Source organism: Leptidea sinapis, chromosome 37, assembly GCF_905404315.1.
Source record: "Leptidea sinapis chromosome 37, ilLepSina1.1, whole genome shotgun sequence".
Taxonomy (NCBI): domain Eukaryota; kingdom Metazoa; phylum Arthropoda; class Insecta; order Lepidoptera; family Pieridae; genus Leptidea; species Leptidea sinapis.
The window spans coordinates 2,390,925-2,406,066 of NC_066301.1; positions in this window are offsets into that span (position 1 = coordinate 2,390,925).

The following is a 15,142-nucleotide window of genomic DNA, read 5'->3' on the forward strand; positions in this document are numbered from 1 at the left end:
GCCGTGCTCTATTTATTTTACTAAAGTAAAGATTAATAAAAACGTACAATAGGATTTTTGGCTAACGTAACCGATGCTTGGTTTTATTTTGGAAACGTGTCTAACGGCTGTGCCCAATATTCAGTCTATCTCTTACTTGAGATAAAAATCGTAACTATCGTTGACTTTTCTGTTCCAATAAACTTATCGACGGGAACTCACCATATCCGTACACGCTTTCCGTCAATGGGACGACGTTTAACTTACCAGCTGCAGCGATAGACGTTTGTATGGAAATTGCAATTCACGCGTCCCAGTATAAGGCGATCACTTATCGGGTATATTGGGACAGCTTCAGATTATTAACAGCTAATAACTGACAGTAGAAAGTTCGTAAGTTTATCTCTATCTCTACAGATAGAGCTAAATTACTACTTTCTTTCTTCTTTTCGACTTACGGCCGTTCCCAATATACTATGTAGATAGTAAGTCGAGACCAATAACTTCAAACCATCTTATATTCTACCATTTAGGTTAAAACTAAAGTTAACATAATAAATAATTGCGGTTTGTAATAAAATGAATATATTAATTCATCCAATATTTTTGTGATATTAATCAGTAACTTAGTTTTTAGGATTTTTAAGGAAAGTGTAAAGTAAAATAACTTTTAAGAAGCAATAGCCAACCAAACATAGATTGGCTTGGAGCTTGATGATTAAGTTCACAACTCATTATCAATAGTTTGTTGCCAGAGAATATTGATTTCCGTTTAAAGTAAGATTTTTAATTCACTCTTACAGAGCATCGAACAAACTGAAGCGAAGATTATTAAAGGTTATTTTTTTGTTGAAGAGCGGAACAAACTTGCGAATAGGTAACAATCGCTGGTGATCACCACCGCTCGTTCTTTCTCGCATTACCAGAGGAATCACAGGAGATTTGCCCGCCTTACGCCAGCAGTAAGCGCTTTTTCAATCGTACCTAAGTTGTATCGTTGTGGAAGGTGTAAGGGGTGTTTCATATCAACATAATTTAAGTCCTCGATTTATCGCAGGACAAACGGCATTTTGAGTCCAATTATGATCTCTATTTGATTGGATCATTGACTCGGTGATCGACCTTGTGGTATTCTTTCTCCAGTTTATAAGATTATATACATTTTTATTGTACATTTTCTGGGATCGTAAAAGCATTCTTAGCTATTTTTGTAACTAATACTACACACCTAATACTTACAATAATATTATTTCCACTTCTTTAATTTGTTTTTAAATGATACTGCACTGTCACACTCAGCTATCATTTTTTTATTTTATGGAAAAGGAGTACGTAAATCCTAAATAAGTCACCTGGTGTTAAGTGATCACCGCCGCCCACAATCTCTTGCAACACCAGAGGAATAACAGGAGCCTTGCCGGCCTTTAAGGAAGGTGTACTCGCTTTTTTAGAGGTACCCATGTCGTATCGTCCTGAAAACACCGCACAAGGAACCTCATACCACAGCTTTGTATTACGTGGAAGAAAGTTCCATGAAAACCGCACTGTGGAGGAGCACACATCCAGATGGACGGTATGATATCCTAATTTGTGGCGTGTCATGGTGGAATTCGGTTACAGGAATCAGGTGAATCAGCTCTTCGGAACACTCCCTGTGATAAATGCGGTAGAAGACACACAATGATACGCTCGTTCGCGTAAAATCAGCGCGAGTTGACTAATAGTACCTATTTTAGTAATAAATTAATATTGTAAAGGCATAAAAGGCATTTATTTTCTCAAAATTGATTCCTTTAGAATTCTTTTTGATGTCATTTCTTATACTACTAGATACTACTACCGCTTCGGAAACAAATGGCGCTGTGAGAAAGAAGAAGCGGCGCAAGAAACTCTCCCAGCATTCTTTTTTTGCGCTCTTCTCAATAAAAATATACAATATTGTACAGTCATTTCTATCGCTATAAAATAATCACAACCTAGTCTCAGGCTGTCCGATCATTTAGATATTCAGCAGTGGAGTAATAGGATTTACGACAGAGCCATTTTTTTAAAAAACATTTAAATTTATTTATAGATAATGCCTGAACAGTGGCTGGGACTTTATTGTAGAAGTGTATACATTTACCCTTAAAGCTATTATGTATCTTATGAAGCCTACTAGAATTAGTTAGTTACAAGCAATCCCTTATTTCTAGTGTTATAATAATGAAAATCACTATTAAGAGCAAAAAGGTGACGATTTTTGTGAACATATATTAAATTTTCAGAAATGTAATGACAATGAACAGTCATAATATTTATTTCTTTAAATTTTTCTTTGAGAGACTGTCTATAACCAAGCTGATATATAGCACGAACAGCTCTCTTTTGCAGTGCAAACACTATATCAGTGTCAGCAGCATGACCCCATAGTAATATACCGTACGTCATGATGCTGTGAAAATAACTAAAGTACACTAATGTAGCGGTCGCAACAGTCGTGTCTCTAACCTTTCTAACTGCATATGCCGCAGAGCTCAGTCTATCTGCTAGATGGGTAATATGTGGACCCCACTGAAGCTTTTTATCTAACGTGATACCCAAGAAGACCGTAGTGTCCACAAGTTCCAATCTCTGGTCATTTATAAGTACGTTGGTTTGTACCTCCGCTGTGTTTGGTGTAATGAACCGTAAACACTTTGTTTTTTTACTGTTTAAGTGCAGATTATTCGTCTCAAACCAACGCACTATCTTTGAGAGTGCATTGCTTACCTCGTCATCAATATCCGCACGTCGCTTCACTTTAAAAATAAGTGAAGTATCATCAGCAAACAATACAATCTCATGGCTATCATCTACCACAAACGGTAGATCGTTAATATATATAAGAAACAAGAAAGGACCGAGAATAGAACCCTGTGGAACACCTATTTCCACAGGTTTACCCGAAGACCGTTTGCCATTTACATCGACTATCTGAACTCTTTCGCTTAAATATGATTTTAACAGATTTAGGGCTCTATTTTTCACTCCATAATGCTTTAGTTTTAGGAGTAAAGTTTCATGGTGGACGCAGTCAAATGCTTTTGACAAATCACAAAAAATGACCAATGCATCCTGTGACTCTTCCCAGGCGTCAAAGATGTGCTCTCATTGAGCACGTCTAGTACCCGCATTAATTGTTGATAAGCCCCTAGTGAAACCAAACTGATTTTTGTTCATTAATTTACAAAAATGCATTTGTAGCTGTTGAAGCAAAAGTTTTTCAAAAATTTTACTAAAAACAGGCAGCACTGAAATAGGTCTGAAATTAGCAGGGTCAAAAGAACTGCCCGAATTAAACAAAGGTATAACTTTGCTGTATTTCATGAGGTCAGGGAACACACCCTCATCTATGCATTCATTAAATATTATTGCTAATTCAGGTGCTATAATGTCAAGTATGTTAACAATAATATTAGTCGAATAACAATATTAGTCGAATGGCCTCATAGGTCTTTTGTATTTTTTAGGTTAATTAATTTGAAGATTTTTATAATATCGCTCCCTGTAACATACTTAAATTTCAAATCAGTGGAAGATTGGTACGTGTAATTTAAGCATATCATATGCTGCTTTTGGCGAAGAGTTAAGGTCGTTGGTCGTGACAATCGGGATTTCGGAGAAGTATTTATCAAATTCATTTGCAATTTCTATTTCCGAATTTATAACGCGATTATTAATATTTAAACAGATAGAGGTGTTACGGCAATTCGATCTACCAGTTTCATTGTTAATTACACTCCAAGTCGCTTTTACTTTATTATTACTGTTTTTAATTTTATCTGCAATGAAACGTGTTTTCGCTTCATGACAAACTACTTTAAAGAGCTTGGAGTATTTTTTTACATATATTTTAAATTCTTCACTATTATTGTAATGTTTCTCATAATAAAGGTCATATAAGCGTTGTCATATTGTTGCCCAATCATTAAAACTATGTTTGTTGCTTACTGTCAGCGTTACTGGAGTAAAAATCCTGTCAAATTCCTCACAGAAGGAATTGAAGACTAAGTTATAGTGAAAATTAGCAGTTTCACCACAGTGTAAAAATGGTATCGTATTTACCAAATTATTTCAAAAACCTCTCAAGACGGCTACCCGTAACTGGTATAATCGTCACCTTTTCTGGTCTGACATTGTCCAATCTTGTATTTACTTTTATAAGTTGCCCACTATGGTCGGACTGAAGATTATTAATTATGAGTTTACTAGTAATAGTAACATCTGTAAAAATATGATCTAAACAGGTTGCTGTTGTAGAAGTGATTCTAGTAGGTTCCCAAAATACATTGAACAAATTAAAACTTTGAAATAAATTTTTAAGGCTAGTACAATTGGCCGAAGGTTCAAGCAAGTTTATATTAAAATCTCCACACACTATAATTGACTTGCTAGTTTTGCTAAATTTTGATAGTACCTCCTCCATTCTATGTTGGAATTGTTTATATGATGCAGTGGGGGGGCGGTATACACTTACAATAATAAATTGCTCTAAATCTATACAAGCTATCTTAATTAGTTGTTCTATAGAGAGATTAACAATATCTCTTCTATTTTTACATTTTAATCTATTATTAATAATAATTAGGGAACCTCCATGTATTGCCCTACTTCTACAAAACGAACTGACTACTTTATGTTCTCTAAAACTTAATTGGAGCTGATGACTCTTACGCCAATGTTCTGTAATACATAATATATCTATATTACAGCAGCTCAAAAACAGTTCAATTTCTAATTCCTTACTTGAGATACCTTGTATATTCTGGTGAACAATATTCATGAACTTTATATTATGATTATCTATAGCAGTAACATTTATATTTGGTGAATGTTACCTATTTTGTATGATATTGCAAGAGTTGTCCTCCCTTGTCAAATAAAACTATAAGATAAAGATTATAATATCAGGAATTAAGAAACAAAACGATGTATTTTGTATTATTAACCTCGCCATGATAAAGTTTCCACTTCATTTAAATTTTAATGAATGTACTTATTCAATACTGGCAAGAAAATAAAAAGAATTATTTTGATAAATTTTAATGAAACAATATAAGCTCTCTAAATTTCATACGATGTTTGTACAATTTCTTCTTCTGCGTACCAATCCTGCTCCAAGCTGTTAACATTAACACAATCAAACAATATCACTTAATAACTTTATTATCACAACTGTCCATTATAAAAACAATATTTACAAAAGTTTTAAATTAACATTAATATAATATTAGTTAGTGATATTGCTAATAAAGAATTTAACCTAAATTTACATTATTATCTGACTATTGCATTAAAAAATATAGAATTAAATGGAAAGCCATGGATACACGTTCAAGAGGGATCCAATTATTAAAATAATTAAGATTTATTGAATTCAAGATGTAAATAAACTATACTGAAGGAAATGGAATAAACAAAAGCGATATTGTGATATTGTATGTAATATTTCAGATAGTGTATATCGGATAACAACATACCACGACCCAAACGCATCATTAAGAGGAAATATTAGTGGAATTTTTCCATACACACGTACTCAACGTTAACTCCTTGGTTTTTTACCTCAGATCAATTATCTTCAAATAAGGTCAAAATGATTATTATCTGTGTCTCTTTTTTTTTTGTTTTTTATTATTGTTTTTGTAAGAGCTTAGAGTACTTCAAAAAGTTATCATGGCTTAACCATATACCGTTTGTGGTAGATGATAGCCATGAGATTGTATTGTTTGCTGATGATACTTCACTTATTTTTAAAGTGAAGCGACGTGCGGATATTGATGACGAGTTAACAATGCACTCTCAAAGATAGTGCGTTGGTTTGAGACAAATAATCTGCACTTAAACTGTAAAAAACAAGGTGTTTTCGATTCATTACACCAAACACAGCGGAGAGAGTTGGAACTTGTGGACACTTCTTCTTGGGTATCACGTTAGATAAAAAGCTTCAGTGGGGTCCACATATTGCCCATCTAGCAGATAGACTCAGCTCTGCGGCATATGCAGTTAGAAAGATTAGAGAGTACACGAATGTTGCGACCGCTAGATTAGTGTACTTCAGTTATTTTCACAGCATCATGAAGTACGGTATATTACTATGGGGTCATGCTGCTGACATTGATATAGTGTTTGCTCTGCAAAAGAGAGCTGTTCGTGCAATATATCAGCTTGGTTATAGACAGTCTCTCAAAGAAAAATTTAAAGAAATAAATATTATGACCGTTCATTGTCAGTACATTTATGAAAATTTTATATATGTTCACAAAAATCGTCACCTTTTTGCTCTTAATAGTGATTTTCATTATTATAACACTAGAAATAAGGGATTGCTTGTAACTAACTAATTCTAGTAGGCTTCATAAGATACATAATAGCTTTAAGGGTAAATGTATACACTTCTACAATAAAGTCCCAGCCACTGTTCAGGCATTATCTATAAATAAATTTAAATGTTTTTTAAAAAAATGGCTCTGTCGTAAATCTGAATATCTAAGTGATCGGACAGCATGGGACTAGATTGTGATTATTTTATAGCGATAGAAATGACTATACAATATTGTATATTTTTATTGAAAAGAGCGCAAAAAAAGAATGCTGGGAGAGTTTCTTGCGCCGCTTCTTCTCTCTCAGTGCGCCATTTGTTTCCGAAGCGGTAGTAGTATCTAGTAGTATAAGAAATGACATCAAAAAATATTCTAAAGGAATCAATTTTGAGAAAATAAATGCCTTTTATGCCTGTTTATGCCTTTTATAGGCCTCAAACAGACACCTAATAATTATACAAATCCCACAACACTGAGTGCAATAACCAACACAATCCGACACAGATTATTTCTGTCCATTCAATTTCCGAATCTTTTTTTAGATTGGTTAATTTTTTGGGGAGTAAATTGCCGTGAACGATATTCAGATTCTTGAATTTGTAACTCACGATTTTTAGTTGGAACTGCAGTTAATCTTATCCCACTATGTGTGTCTCACCCGCGTTAGCGCGACGGTACGTTGTTTTAGAATTCTTAAATCTGAAAAAAGGTCTGAGCTAATATTTCCTCTATTATGTTTTTATATGGTATTATAATTTTTGACAGTCTTACAAACATCAAAGTTATCGATAATGATATAATATATAGATTTATACGACACAAATCGATATTCAATTAGTAAGATATAAATAATATCCTTATTATATATATTTTTTAATTTTTATGAACTTATTATTGTTCCAATAGATACGTTCGTATGCAGACTCCATCCCAATCTTCAGCTGTGGTAGTCTGAAATAAAAAAAAAAAATTTACAATTTTTTTACTCGTTTCGAAGGACCAAATTCTGTAGGAGTTGAATAATTTAGTTAGTGTTAAGTGTAAAACAATAAGGTAATTGATTATTATAATATTTGAAAAATATTTAATTCTTGTAATTTCGTTCTAAGAAGATAATAATACGGCTAAACTCTAGAAGTGCTCCCATTGAAGGCCTAACCTATAATAAGCAAGTAAGTATATAAATATTTGCTCCCAAAAAAAAAAAACTTTTTTTTTGTATTTAAAATACATTTTTTTTTGTAAAATATAAAAATCCCCCCAAATCATAAAAATTCAGTGTGGTATGGATTTGAAAGTTGACAAACTTAAACATTTCATTTAGATCCGGAAGTACTTTATGGTAAATATATTTTATATTCGGTAAATATTTTTGTTGATTAAAATATACTCACAACTTTTAGAGCTGTTCGACTAAACTCTCTCACGTGCGTCGATTTTCTCCCGCTACTTTCAGTTTGAATCTGTATTAATTTGTTCCCTTCGATAGTCATGACTGATTTTACCTGAAAAATAAACTTTAATTTTTACACGCTTTCTATAAGCTTCACTTGTATGTATGTTTGTTTTTAACCGACTTATTTAGGTGCGATTTTGACCCACTTTAAACGGCCAGATTTCGTTCAAACTTCGTAGATTTATCGATGACCGATGACAATACAGTAATTTGTTAAAATCATTCCATTTTTCAATTTGCAAAACAATAATTTTGATAATTTATTTAATTTTCATCTATCGTCTATAAGGCAGGAATTGAAGTTAATTTTGAATTTCAACCATGACCAATATATCTAATATTAGGAAATTTAGGAATACCAATGAGAATTTTGAACTTAACAATGCAAATAATTAAAAAAGTTTAAAAGAACAATAAATAAGTTTAAAAAAACCTAAAAATTACGCTTTTATAAATAAATCAAACTAAAAAGTAGGAAATATTTTCTATTTTTTAGTACGGTTTTCTAAAAAAGCGTGTTTTTAGTTTCTTTTTAACTAATATTTATGAGATAAAGGGACGGACGTATCGAATGAACTCTGAACGCCTCAACGACAGCTCACACAACCTGATGATAAAGCCTTGGTGTGAGGTGATATCCGGCCGTAGAATTTTGTAACCTAGGCTTCGTTCGTATGTTTTAGGTAGAAGAAAGAACGCGTAAAGAACTTAAGAGTTGAAACTCTTCCTACTGTCTCTTTTTCACTGTTATAGCACCCGGGTTGTGGTGCACATGCATAAAAATTTGTTTAGGGATGGTTAACCGTCAATGAGTGTTCCATGCAACCATTTATTTTATTTATTTATTTATTATCCAATAGCACGGCAGTGCAGTACTTACACTAATTAGACGAAACACAAAAAGGAAAAATTACAAACAAAAAAGGAATATTAAGGAATAATTGAATTAATTATACAATTTCAATGCTCTCCGCGTACTTCAGTAGTTCAGAAACTAGGGAAGTCCACCCATCATTGAATGGGTCCCATTGAGCATTCTTGTCCAAGAGCGCGTTGAAAGATGCCAATGAACGCGGCATAGGTGCCATGGAAGCGGGATTACGAAAAGTTTATTTTGTCGTGGGTGGAGAGTTAGAGATTTTGTCTGGGATACAGAGCGTTGCCGGTGTAGAAAGGTGAACTGGCTTTCTTAAAGGTACCCATGTCGTATTAACCTGGAAATACTGCTCAATGAAGTAAGTTAGGATATCATCCCCACCATCTGGATGTGTGGCGGTCCTCCAGAGTGCGGTTTTCAGGGAGCTTTCTTCCACATACTACAAAGCTGCCGAGCTTCCTTGTGCGGTGTTTACGGGACGATACGACTTGGGGACATTAAAAAAAGCGCGTACTCTTACTTAACGACCGGCAACGCTCCTGTGATTTCTCTGATGTTGCAAGAGAATGTGAGCGGCGGTAATCACTTAATACTAGGTGACCCGTATGCTCGTTTGTCCTTCTTTTCCATAAAAAAAAAACAATGAAGCTCTTTCTATAGTTGGGTTGAACGTTACGATTTGGGGCCTCTAAAATAGCTACTCCGTTACATGTCTTGGTAGTCTTAAGGTGTTTAAATCTGGTATCCTAACTCGAGATTCGACGACAGAACATGTTGTTTTATGGGCTTGTACAATGTGTACATAAGTTCTTCGTGGCGTTATATATCCAATTGCTAATTGTAAATTGAATGAAAATTTTTAGTCATAAATGTTGCTGACAAGGGTTCGCCATAGCATTGTCGCATTATACGAACTAATACGAGTACCGATTACATCGCTTCTAGGGTACGGTATAGAATCAATACTAATCATTTATACGATACGGGGGTGAACAACTTCAAAATTTAATGCTCTGCTAGTAATAATTCACCGTTATTTTCAAGAAGAAAGTCGAACAATCAATATGACACAATATAAAGATAAACAATAATTGCAATAAGTATTATCATCACTGACAAAAATCATCATATTAATATTTTTGAAGACTGTTAGCTAATCCTAATAATGTTCTTTGTATAGATGTTTTACTTATAAATGTAATATTTGTATACAGCCCTACTATAATAAATTACCTTCACGCCATCTGCCCTCTCCTCTTCAAACTCCTCTCCTAACCTAAACTTGGTGGCCATTTTTCTTATAGGTGTGATGTGGGTCAGTGTATAAGAGCCATCGGCATTTTTTGTAAGAACACTGACCGGTGATAGAGATTGTACTAACTTCCGTTGCAAAAGTCCAACGCCTGAAAATAAAATTATCCTATTAAATGTTTTATATAAAAGGCATTTATTTTCTCAAAATGTATTCCTTTAGATGTTATTTCTAATATACCAGATACTACTACCGCTTCGGAAACAAATCACGCTCTGAGAGAGAAGAGGCGGCGCAAGAAACTCTCCCAGAATTCTCTTTTTGCGTTCGTTTTAATAAAAATATGCAATATTGTACTGTCATTGTTATTGCTATAAAATAATCATAATCTAGTCCCAGGCTGTCCGATCACTTAGATACTCAGCTGTGGAGTAGTAGCAATAACGACAGAGCCATTTTTTAATAAAACATTTAAATTTATTTATAGAGAATGCCTGAACAGTGGCTGGGACTTTATTATAAAAGTGTATACATTTACCCTTAAAGCTATTATGTATCTTATGAAACCTACTAGAATTAGTTCCAGGCAATCCCTTATTTACAGCGTTATAATAATAAATTATTCAACTAATCCACTAATTTATACTCATAGGCAATACTTTATAGATACAATTATTGTATTGTTTCATAATAAGGCTTATTTGCGGAATACACATTAAAATTTCCCGTTACCGACGCGATTGCCTTACGAGTTACGACTACGGATATCGCGCGACTTGAATGCAGTCGGGGCAAGGGGAACAACCGGGAGCACCTCCCCCCGCTTTCCGTAAGCCTCGCATCGCGCGCCTTTAGTGTAGTGCTGTGTCGTAGTCGCTTCCCGTGTTATCACCTTAGTATTAAAGTTGAGATCCGGTGTTATTTTTTTGATTTGTATAGTCATGACAGATCTGAGTCCATCAGGCTTCATTCCAAAATAAACGAGCTCTTATTCATCGCTACGCACGTGAGATGACAAAGAATGTTTAATGCATGTGTGTTTAAGAAAGGCAAAACACAAGTTTGAGATTTAATTATTAGGTTAAATGGTAAACTTGAAGCATTGTTTAAATTTATCGACACGCCCATGTTTAGGTCACAGCACTATCGCATTCCTGTACTCTGCATACAACTCGCGCGTTATCTGTATGTACCTTATCAGGTTTGTGCCACTATAACTGGATTTAAGACATATCTTATGTGACAATTTTAAGAAATATTATATTCTATATATACGGTTCTTTCAAGGGTGGGATGGCCTTGATCGATTTTGTGTTAATTTATATTTGGATTACATTCTCATTTGCCCAGTTTTTCACTAGCTACGGCGCCCATCAGACCGAAACACAGTAATGTTAACACATTGCTGCTTTAAGGTAGACATAAGTGCCGTTGTAGTACCCATAATCTAGCCGGCATCCTGTGCACAGGAGCCCCCACTGGTGAGCCCTTCCCCGCAAAATAACCTTGTTGTCGGCCAAGATAATAACATGTACAAAAATTTTAATATGCCATCTTGTTTTCAATTTTTGTTATAGTAGCAACACACACTCATGTAAAAATATTAATTTTGTACCAATAAAATTTAAAAAATAAACTTTATTAATGATGCGGGACTTGAACCCACGTGTCCACGACCTCTCGCGTTCCGTGCGAGTGCTCTTCCAACTGAGCGAACCGTTCGAGTGACGTATCGTTATAAAATGTTGTATGCTTTGTTAAACTCTCAGGTTGTGGCTTCATCTTCAGGATCTACTTTACAGTTGATAACCTTCTCAACCCCAATATTTGCATATTAGGAAGTTGACTTGAGATGTCGCTCTTGTAAATCTAAACAATTTGTTATGTTTTTAAAGTGATAACCTTCACTCTAGATCACTTCTAGGATTAATTTTGTAAATATTGGCTATTTTGAGATACAGCTTGCTGATGGACAGATGACATGGCCGTGGACTCAGCACCATAACCGTGATGATGTGTCTACGGTTTTAGTAACAAGTTTGCCATTGTTACTATTTGGATTTGGAAGCCTAACAACTTAATTATTCTAATATTCATGACATAATTGTTGAATAATTCCAATAATTATTTTAAGATCAGTTCATAATGTGTTTTGCTATCGGATTGCTGAGATTTAATGTTTAATCAACACTTGAGACGAGTTATCAGATGCATATGAGATGGTTGATAAATATAATATTGTTTGCGTTGTACGTAAATTGCCCATTTACATCATAATGCCGCGTCACGACCGATTGCGTCACCTTTAATATTAATATCTACGCATTGCTTTGTTTTTGCGTTATTTTTTATACAATTATGGCACATCTATCACATCTTCATATATAGCCAAAGGTTAAGGTCCACCTCATAGTCAATACGATGTGGTTAAAACGCATCTGTTTACATTCGCTTTTAACGATATGATGTTCGTCTTTATCGATATCATCATAAAAAGATCTTGTTTCCAAATGAATCCATTACTATTTAAGGGTTATACCTTTTAAATTTACATATTTATGCGGTACCTACATTTGCAATGATTTGGTTCAAGGCAGAACAGTTCGTAAAATTGAATTCATAGTACTCATGCGGGAAAAGTAGTATCTTATCGCTCGCTGTTGCGGATGAAACAGTGCCGTTTGCCCATCTTAAAATTACGCGTGTATTTTTTCGTAAATGAAACTGTTGTTTGAGTGTGAAAAGTTTACTTGTCGCACGCAAATTATACTTACCATACGCAAATTTAGATAAAATTGCTAAAATAAATACAATAATAACAAAAAAAACACAATTGAAATATCAAAACTGACCTGAGATTGACGCGTCTGACAGCTTTATTTAATAAATAAAATTATAATTTAAGTTACAAAAGTTTATAAGCGAGTATGGAGTCGGGAATAATACGTAAATGATTAGAATAATAACGCTTAGACGGCTACGTGAGTAGGCCCAAGCGAAATGAAGCAGTTTGAATGTGGACGGTTATGACCACATACGCTTCCCACCGCGTCAGTATCATTCTGTCAACTTCCAGGACAATCAGTGCGCGAAATTTACTTGAAATATTACTAACTGTGCAGTGAAAGGGTGTCACAAAGCGTCTTATAATAAAAATTATGATTAGAAAATCACATTTCACACCTAAATACTATTTCACAACTTTTAATTTAAGCTAATACATTCGTCAAAACAGCAAAATATTTTGTAAACAAAACCGACGCCTTTAAAAAAATATGTTGACAGCTATGAAAGTACTATATACCCTGAGTTCCTCCGCTGGGATAGTTATTTGTGTATATTGAAAGGAGGCTATAATGTACTTCGCCATATGATGTTATAAGTATTCAAAGTCAAAGTCAAATTATCTTAATTCAATCAGGCTTAAACTAAGCGCTTTGAATAGTCACTATAAATATTTCTTTTAAATTACTGAATTTATCATATGTTTGGAAAATGTTGAGCTCGTGAGAACATTAACGGCCACTCTTTTTAACCGACTTCAAAAAAGGAGGAGGTTCTCAATACGTCGGTATGTTTTTGAAGTGAAGCTTCTTTATCGACGTATGAGAGAAATTTTATAGCAAATCGTCACGATTTTCGGTTACACGCCATTTTGTTTTTATTTTAAATCTAAGATGGCCGCCGCGCAAATTTATGATTCCAACAATATTGATTTCGAATCCGAGGTTCTCGAGGGTGCAGAGAACAAATTTGGGATCATTTTTGAAATCCAAGATTGGCCACCCTGCAAATTTATGATTTCAACGATTTTAGTTTAGTTTTGCACGGCGGCCATCTTGGATTTCATAAATTATTCCAAATTCATTCTCTGCACCCTAGAAAACCTCGGATATAGCTGGAAACGGCGCCTCTATCTTCTCGCTTTTTCGTTTCATTAAGTTCCAAAAAACAACGATTCTAAACAACTTCTTTACTTACACTTCAAAAATTGTTGCAAGAATAATTAAATATGTTTTTATTAAATTCTTAATTTATATTTTATTTCTTCTTTCTTTATTACATATAATCTAGTATTTCTTACAATTTACTGATTTAGGGAAATGTCTATTCACTTGCAACATTATTTGGCTTTTGTGTGCGTGTTGGGGAGTGTAAGTACGTGAATATTACTTCTATATTGACAGGAACTATTTATTTTATTTATTTATTTATTAGAAAAGGCTTACCAACGAGACACACAATTAATATTATGACAACTTATACTGTATCATTTCTTATATTTAATACTTATATATCTAACTTCTAGGTATGCACAGCGTTGCCTTCATTTATTGTTGTAAGTTAAGTAATACTATTGTATATGTATATTTACTATTACTAAAAACTATAATTCTATACATCCAAATTATAAGGGTTCAAAAGCGTATTTTTTTAAATTGCCAAATGTATTAAAATTTATATATATAGGTACTACTATTACTACGGAATTTACTGTTATATAATTTTGAAATAAGTTGGATAGGTGAATTTGAACCATAATTGTTTCTGAAGAATCGTACATGTACCGCCAGATATGTACTAATACGACAAGGATAAGGTGGTACACATAATCCAATCTAAGATAGAAGTAATGGACAGTGTAGTTGATTATTTAATAATTTATATAAAAAAAGAATTTGTGACGCATTTCTTCGCAATGCTAAGGTTTTCATATTGAATAATTTTCATTTGTCTTTGTAACTTATAATAGTGTAATTATTAGTAACATAACTCAATTTGGATATAAATTTTTTTTTGAACTGACTCAATCCTAGTGATGTACTTTTTGTAATAGGGGCACCAGAATACCGAATTGTATTCAACCTGAGATCTTACGTATAGTATTTTAAGCGTAGGAATTGATGTAAAAGCCTTGGTGTTACGTAAGAAAAACCCAAGCATTTTACAGCTTTTGTGAGCTATTTATGAATGGAACTATCGTTCTGAGCGTTATTATTTTATGCGTAAATGCAAAATCTTTGCAATGTTTGCTATATCAAGAATAATACAGTAAAAAACTGTAATTTATTGCTTATTAAAAATTGCGACAAAATGGATGCCATTAGTTTGCAGGACGAGCATACGTTTTTTCTCTATTTATACAACTCTTGAGTCTTATTTAAAAAATTGGTGATTAAGGTTTTAAAAAAAGTAGAAATTTATTTTTAAATATGGATTGTAGAGTTGTTATA